The sequence below is a fragment of the Paramormyrops kingsleyae genome, chromosome 15 (genome assembly GCF_048594095.1).
Source record: "Paramormyrops kingsleyae isolate MSU_618 chromosome 15, PKINGS_0.4, whole genome shotgun sequence".
Lineage (NCBI taxonomy): Eukaryota > Metazoa > Chordata > Actinopteri > Osteoglossiformes > Mormyridae > Paramormyrops > Paramormyrops kingsleyae.
The window spans coordinates 18,545,102-18,552,978 of record NC_132811.1 but is presented as its reverse complement, the minus strand read 5'-3'; positions in this window follow the sequence as shown (position 1 = coordinate 18,552,978).

Below are 7,877 nucleotides of genomic sequence, written 5' to 3'. Positions count from 1 at the left end.
ACAGTCTTTCTGCCTCGCGGCTAATGACCGGCGGCAGACATGGACACGGGAGAGTCGATGAGGCGAGCCGTATAATGATTAACCCCGGCTGACATCTGGTCACCCCTGATCTAAATACGTGGATGCATACTCGCCGGTGCATATCCCGCCTCGTGCTCAGGAGGGGCCGGGCGATGCACACGGTATCACTGACCTGCGTGCGGGCGAGCAGGCCCCTACTGCTTGGTATTCCGATGTGGGGGGGCGGGGGGGGAAGAGATACACTGACAGTGTATTGCAATTTACATGCAGAATAGTTAATATACTTGTCATTGCTCATTATTATTAATATTATTATTATTATTATTATTATAAAAACTATTATTATAATTGTTATTATTATATTATTTTTTATACTTGTTTCACTTGACAATATGAGAGTTTCAGTGTCACCCTGCCAGTCTCAGCAATTTCAAAACAAAGACTCAAGGTTACAAAAATATTGTTTGAAATGCGCCGACAGCACGGGCCGACACAATTCCTCGAAGAGAACACAGGAGGCGCCGCGTCCAACGTGATGAAATATGGAGCGAATGTAACGCACCCTGAAATGCTTCACGATCGCGCCACTTCTCAGATGTCAGCCACAGAGTCCGAATAGCCCCAGAGGCTCCTGAAGAAACACAATCCCGGATTGATGCCTGAATGTCACAGAGCGAATCCCGGCCTTTGAGGGGCGGTGATCCCCACCATCCCCCACATGAGCATTGCTGATCCTGCCTGGGCCACCCTTTCTCCGCGATGCCAGCTGGGGGCCGCACACTCACGGGTGCTTCAGAGGGGGTGTAGGGAACTGCAGACCCTGATTTCATTCCTAACTGTAAAGCGATGGTGTGTGACTTAGCGGGTTAGAATGCTGTAGCTGTGATCAGAAGGTTGCTGGTTCCAGAGATCGAAGTCACTTTTGGGCCCATGAACCCTAAACCATCACTTTATGGACTTTCTGACCATGATTTCTCAGAAACGTATGTTGCTTTGGACAAATGCGCGATAAATGAATGCCTGCAAGTTCTTACTTTTTACTATCAATTTGCATTCAGCTTGTAAATGCATAGCTTGTCTGCTTTGATAAAATCCTTACACAAAAATGTTCTGAGGGCAGATAGAAAAATGATTAGTTCAGAGAGCTAACCAATCAGATTGGAGAGGAGGTGGGTCCAAGCAACTAGAGGAAGCAGGAACCAAGATATTGGCTGTTCCCACCTCCCCTAGTTGCTTGGACCAGCCTCCTCTATAATCTATAACACAAGGCAACAAAAAAAATATTTTCTTTTGTTCCTGGCAAGACAATGTTATTTTTGTGTTGCTTGGGCCAAAAGCAGCTAGTAATAATCATCCATTGAGTCAAAACATTGGTTTTGTCACTTCTGTCCAACATTTTGTATACAGTCATGGCCATAAGTTTAGCATCACTGCAGCAAAACCTGGTTTGAGTCACTGCTAATAATTCTGTCGTTCAATGGCAGTAAGTTATGGTGCCAAGCTGTTGTATATATAAAGTCTAAACATACAGCAATGTAATTGCTGTAACATCAGTCGGAAATATCGCTAGATGTCGTTGACATGGCTACCTAGAAGAATTCTTTCCCAAGCTGTCTGAGGCTAAAGTAAAAGCTGGTATCTTTGTTGGACCACAGATAACGAAAATCATGGAGTGTCAGCAATTTCCCAGCACCCTCACAGAGGTCCAAAAGGCAGCTTGGAGTAGCTTCATCGCAGTAGTAGTACGGAAATTCCTCGGAAATCATAAGGCCGAGAATTATGTGGATGTGGTAGAGACACTAGTAAGGAACTATCAGGCTATGGGGTGTAGGATGTTGATAAAGGTGCACATCCTGGATGCTCATCTACAAAATTTTAAGGAGAACATGGGAGCGTACTCAGAGGAACAAGGAGAAAGATTCCACCAAGATCTCAAGGAATTCGAGCGTCGATACCAAGGACAATACAATGAGAATATGATGGGGGACTACATCTGGGGTCTTGTTCGTGACAGTAACTTAGTTTACAATCGTCAGTCTAAAAGGACATGTAATTTTTAAGTTTAATTGGACTATATGGACACAAGTCAGAAGATTTTGTAAAAAATTTGAAGTCTTGCAAAGGCTGTTAATGTTATCTAACGCGTGTTCTGAACTATTGATGTCCTGACCACAAAATCAAAGTTATTTTGAAATGAAAGTTATTTTCTATCATTTGGATATATAAGCTAACAGGAACTAATAGTTATTTCACAGACACAAAAACTGTTACATGGTGTATAATCTGAACCAATCATTTTTCCTTCTGTCCTCAGAACATTTTTGTGTAAGTAAATCTCACATTAGCAAAAAGCACGTTCACCCACCTGTATAACCACTGATATTTGTTGTTGGTCAGAAGGTTCTGAAAAACTCCCCAGTCCCCAGACACCACCAGCCCACAGGTGTCACTATGGAGACAAGTGAGACCCAAACCCATGCTGCTGATGGAGACCCCTGAACGCTACCTTTCCTAAACCTGTGGGGGGGGGGGGGGCAGCCTCGCCTGCACATTCCTGTAAACACACTTCTGTACCCATGGCCTCCTACAGAAAAGGGGGGGGGGGAGGGGGGTCAGGGAACAGAAGATAAAGTAGAGCGAGGTGGGAGGTGTTGCCCCAGTCATGAGAGAGGGTGGCTCCAGCATGAGCATGGACAGGACAGGAAGGGAAACAGAGAGAACTGACGGCAGCTGGGTCTCCTGTGTACTGAGAAGAAAAGCAGAAGTTCCTACTCATCAACGACTCCAGCAGAAGCAAAATCACACTTCCATCTGTTCATCTTACAGCTGGCAATCTCGAACAGGAGAGCCTTCACAGGGCACAAGGCTGGGGTACAGCCTGCATGGGATGCCAGTCTATCACAGGGCACAAGGCTGGGGTACAGCCTGGATGGGATGCCAGTCTATCACAGGGCACAAGGCTGGGGTACAGCCTAGATGGGATGCCAGTCTATCACAGGGCATAAGGCTGGGGTACAGCCTGGGTAGGATGCCAGTCTATCACAGGGCACAAGGCTGGGGTACAGCCTGGATGGGATGCCAGTCTATCACAGGGCACAAGGCTGGGGTACAGCCTGGATGGGATGCCAGTCTATCACAGGGCACAAGGCTGGGGTACAGCCTGGGTAGGATGCCAGTCTATCACAGGGCACAAGGCTGGGGTACAGCCTGGATGGGATGCCAGTCTATCACAGGGCACAAGGCTGGGGTACAGCCTGGATGGGATGCCAGTCTATCACAGGGCACAAGGCTGGGGTACAGCCTGGATGGGATGCCAGTCTATCACAGGGCACAAGGCTGGGGTACAGCCTGGGTGGGATGCCAGTCTATCACAGGGCAGCTTAACAATATAAAATATAATAAAAGTGCAAGTACTCCCCCCCTTAAAAAACGTCAATACGACATCAAACCCCCAGCATCTGCATGTAATGACATTCCAGTTCAATCATGATTTAATTGGCTTGTTTATATTCTGCAACTTTTGTTTAACAGGGGATGTAACCTAAGAGTACAAGTCCAGCAAATCCCACAAGAGCTGCCCGGCTCCCCCAGCTGGCACGTGTGTGCGCGTGCATGTGGAGGGGAGGGGGGCTTCCTGCACTAGCCGAGGCTCGGTCGGTCCAGCGGTGCATTGTGCACAAGGTCACAGCCCAGCGGTGGGGGGGGGGGAGCAATCCCACGCGCGCCTGTCTGGGAGAGAAACAGCCAAACAATGGAAAGCAGCAGATGTGCCGCGCGGAAAGTTCTAGAGTTCCTGTTGCAGCAGAGATGCAAAATGTCGAAGGAGCCATTGCAGCAGCAAGGCATGGCAAGCTGATAAGAAAAACAGCTGAAGCCAAAGAATTTCTATATATATCATGCCCGGCAATAACACAGTATTCTTTCAGAGCTCGTGTATAAACATGTTTACACTATAATGAATTTCTGTTTTTCATTAAGCCACTTCGACATCCGGGGATGGTGGCCTGATAGGCAGTGCTGTAACCTCGCACCTGTGGGTGGGGGGTTCGAATCTCCCCCCTGTTCTGGGTGTGCACAGGCTGAATGTTCCCTTTGTGTCAAAGGGGCTTCCTTCTGCAGTTAGACTGACTGGCATCTAATTGCTGGCCATTTTCTCATAACTTTATGTCCATCTTTGATTTGAAATGTAATGCTTAAAAAAATATTACAGTGTGAAAAGAAATAACATGTTTAATTTAGGTTTGCTAAAGAAATAGGCAGAAAGTTTTTGGAACAAATTCCCACAATCCTGCTATTCACGCACTAAATGAGAACAATGTATCAAAAAAACAAATGCCGCCCATCGAAGTCCTTCTCCACCTTTACTGTGTGCCTTTAAATTCATATGATCCTCGAGGGAACAGTGCGAGGGGCCCCCACCCCACCCGACGCTGCAGTGAAGGGGAGGGGCAGGCTAGGTGGGGCGTACAGCTGGCTCAGCAGTGAGAGCCGTGAAATGTGCCATTAAGCCAAGTTGGTATTTTCTTAGCCTCTGATTTGTTGAAGTTCAACATAAAACCTCACAGTCATTATCATCCGGGGGGGATTTTTCCACACGGCTGGCTGCTACACACCTGAACTAAAAGAAACATGTGTGACTGCTCACTTCTTACCCCTCAAACCAGCGACACTCTATGAAAATAAAGTGATGAGATCCCTGTGATGTGACCCTGACGTTTGTCTAATGTGACATGCGGGATGAGATCCCTGTGATGTGACCCTGACGTTTGTCTAATGTGACATGCGGGATGAGATCCCTGTGATGTGGCCCTGACGTTTGTCTAATGTGACATGCGGGATGAGATCCCTGTGATGTGACCCTGACGTTTGTCTAATGTGACATGCGGGATGAGATCCCTGTGATGTGACCCTGACGTTTGTCTAATGTGACATGCGGGATGAGATCCCTGTGATGTGACCCTGACGTTTGTCTAATGTGACATGCGGGATGAGATCCCTGTGATGTGGCCCTGACGTTTGTCCAATGTGACATGCGGGATGAGATCCCTGTGATGTGGCCCTGACGTTTGTCTAATGTGACATGCGGGATGAGATCCCTGTGATGTGACCCTGACGTTTGTCCAATGTGACATGCGGGATGAGATCCCTGTGATGTGGCCCTGACGTTTGTCTAATGTGACATGCGGGATGAGATCCCTGTGATGTGGCCCTGACGTTTGTCTAATGTGACATGCGGGATGAGATCCCTGTGATGTGACCCTGACGTTTGTCTAATGTGACATGCGGGATGAGATCCCTGTGATGTGACCCTGACGTTTGTCTAATGTGACATGCGGGATGAGATCCCTGTGATGTGGCCCTGACGTTTGTCTAATGTGACATGTGGGATGAGATCCCTGTGATGTGACCCTGACGTTTGTCTAATGTGACATGCGGGATGAGATCCCTGTGATGTGACCCTGACGTTTGTCTAATGTGACATGCGGGATGAGATCCCTGTGATGTGGCCCTGACAGTTAGCTAACGCGACATGCGTGATGAGATTCTTGTGACGCAGCCCAATGTTTAGCTAATGTGACATTTGTGCACCTGTGTTGGGACCCAACAATGGTAACTTTCACAGTCTGCCAAGTTGGCCTGTTTTCGCAGTCATGATCAGCAGACTGTAAGAGGTTTGTGTTTACTGTTGAGCTGGGAGGCCTTCAGAGGCTGTATCAAGCACAGGAGCCATGACTAGACTCATTACGCAAATTTTTTCAGAACGGTACTATGTGCCATTACACGGAAAACCTGCAACTTGGGCTGTGGCAGCTGCTACCCTACGGCCCAACATGTAAAACCAAATGGGATCCCAGACTGATGCCCCTGTTTTCACTGGGACGCAGAGGCTGGGATCTCATGGCTGGAAACAGCAGGACACATGCAGAGAATTATCTTTAATTGAGCAAAACCACCAATTTGGGTAGTTAAATGACCAGGTTGGATGGACAACCTTGAGCTTTCATTCGTTTTTTTTTTTTGTTGATGAATTGGGGGTTGTCACGTGTTGTGCCGTTCCACTGCCAGAAACCTTGACAGGGCAAATTTTGCCATCAAGCTAAAATGCAGCCAAGGCTTGAGATCCTGACATGTTAACACGAGAGAGTGTTTTGTTTACCAGATGGCGGAGGTGCGCTCACCTTGCAGAGGCCCAAATGGCAGACGTACAGAGCCTAACAAAAAGGCCCCGAGTGAATTTCACTGCCCTCTAAATGTCTCCCACATCTAGGTGGTTCCACAGATGGGAGAGGAAAATACGAGCTGAAAAAGTGAACTGAGAACTCGCAAGACGAGTCACATTTGAGAAAAGCGGCGAAAACATCTGCTGGATTGAACATCACAGCCAGTTAAAATACCGGCGACTCCAGACCCGCAAGTGAACCCTAGCGTGGAAACCTGAGAACCAAGAGATTAAATTATTATCATTAATAAATCACTCATTGTGATTGTTCAGACATTTTCCCTGCTTTTGCAATTAACCGTGTTATTTTTATATTTCACTTATAATTACAAGTGGTCAAAAAAACACAGGAACAGCAAATAAAACACTAATGAGGAACTATGACAATAAAATCTCTGCTCGCTGTGCCTTCCAATATTTTTCTTTTTTTGGGGATAATTTTAAAAACTATCATAGCAATCACACACAAAACCAGAACATAACTCAGAACATTACTATTTCCAAAATGGAAATGTTTATGTTCAGCTTTCTTTGAGAAAATAAGTGGCTCAGTTCTCTGGTAGCTTCTCGTAAGTAAACAACACAAACTGAAATCTGTGTGGGTCAAAGGGAAGCAGTACGGAGCCATGTGCGCTAATCTAGCTTCACAGCCCATCCGGACAAGGATTCATTTCATTTGTTTAGCAGATGCTTTCATCCAGAGTGACAAGAAAGCAGAGTCACACAGTCCCTGGAACAACTGGGGAGTAAGCGCCTTGCCCAAGGGCCCACTGGAAAAATACCCTCCAACCCAGGGACTGGAACTGGTGACCTTCTGATCACACGTACAGAAACTTAACCAGCTGAGCCACACACCACCCCCAGGAAAAAATTGAGACCACTCGATATTTTTAAACAAATCTGCATTTTTAAATCTTGGTTTAATCGCAGTTGTGCCGGCAGAAGGCTACACAGAGACAGGCTGCTTCCAGGTTCAAAATTCCTAAGACAGCAGCAGACAAGAGTAAGATGAAGCAGGAGACACTGGGAACGACCAGAAACCAGACAGGCAGAGGGCAGAAGGGACATTCTAATGCCAGAGATGACCGTTACCTTATCCGACAGTCTCTCATGAATCAGGGGGTGACATCGAGTGACCTTCAAAAGGAATGGGAAACATTAAGTGCAGGTGTGAAGTGCACTGCTAGGACAGTTTGTATCAGGCTCCTAGAAGGAGGACTGAAGACCCACAAAGCAAGAAAGAAGCCCTTTATTAATGAGAAACAGAGAAGACCCAGGCTGCAGTTTGGAATATATATCTTTGGAATATATATATGCCGACTGATGGGGGCACTGTGTCTCTCAGCATGTCAACTCACTCTGTCCATCCCAGTGCTGATAGACTAGACAGTTGGACCTCTTGGTAAGCCCCCTAATCCCCAGTTGCTCTAGGGATCATCTGACATTGCTTGCTCTCAAAAAATGTATGCCCTTTTAGATAAATCCATCCATCCATCCATTGTCCAACCCGCTTATCCTACTGGGTCGCGGGGGTCCGGAGCCTATCCTGGAAGCAACAGGCATGAGGCAGGGAACAACCCTGGATGGGGGGGGCAGCCCATCGCAGGGCACACTCACACACCATACCCGGAGGAAA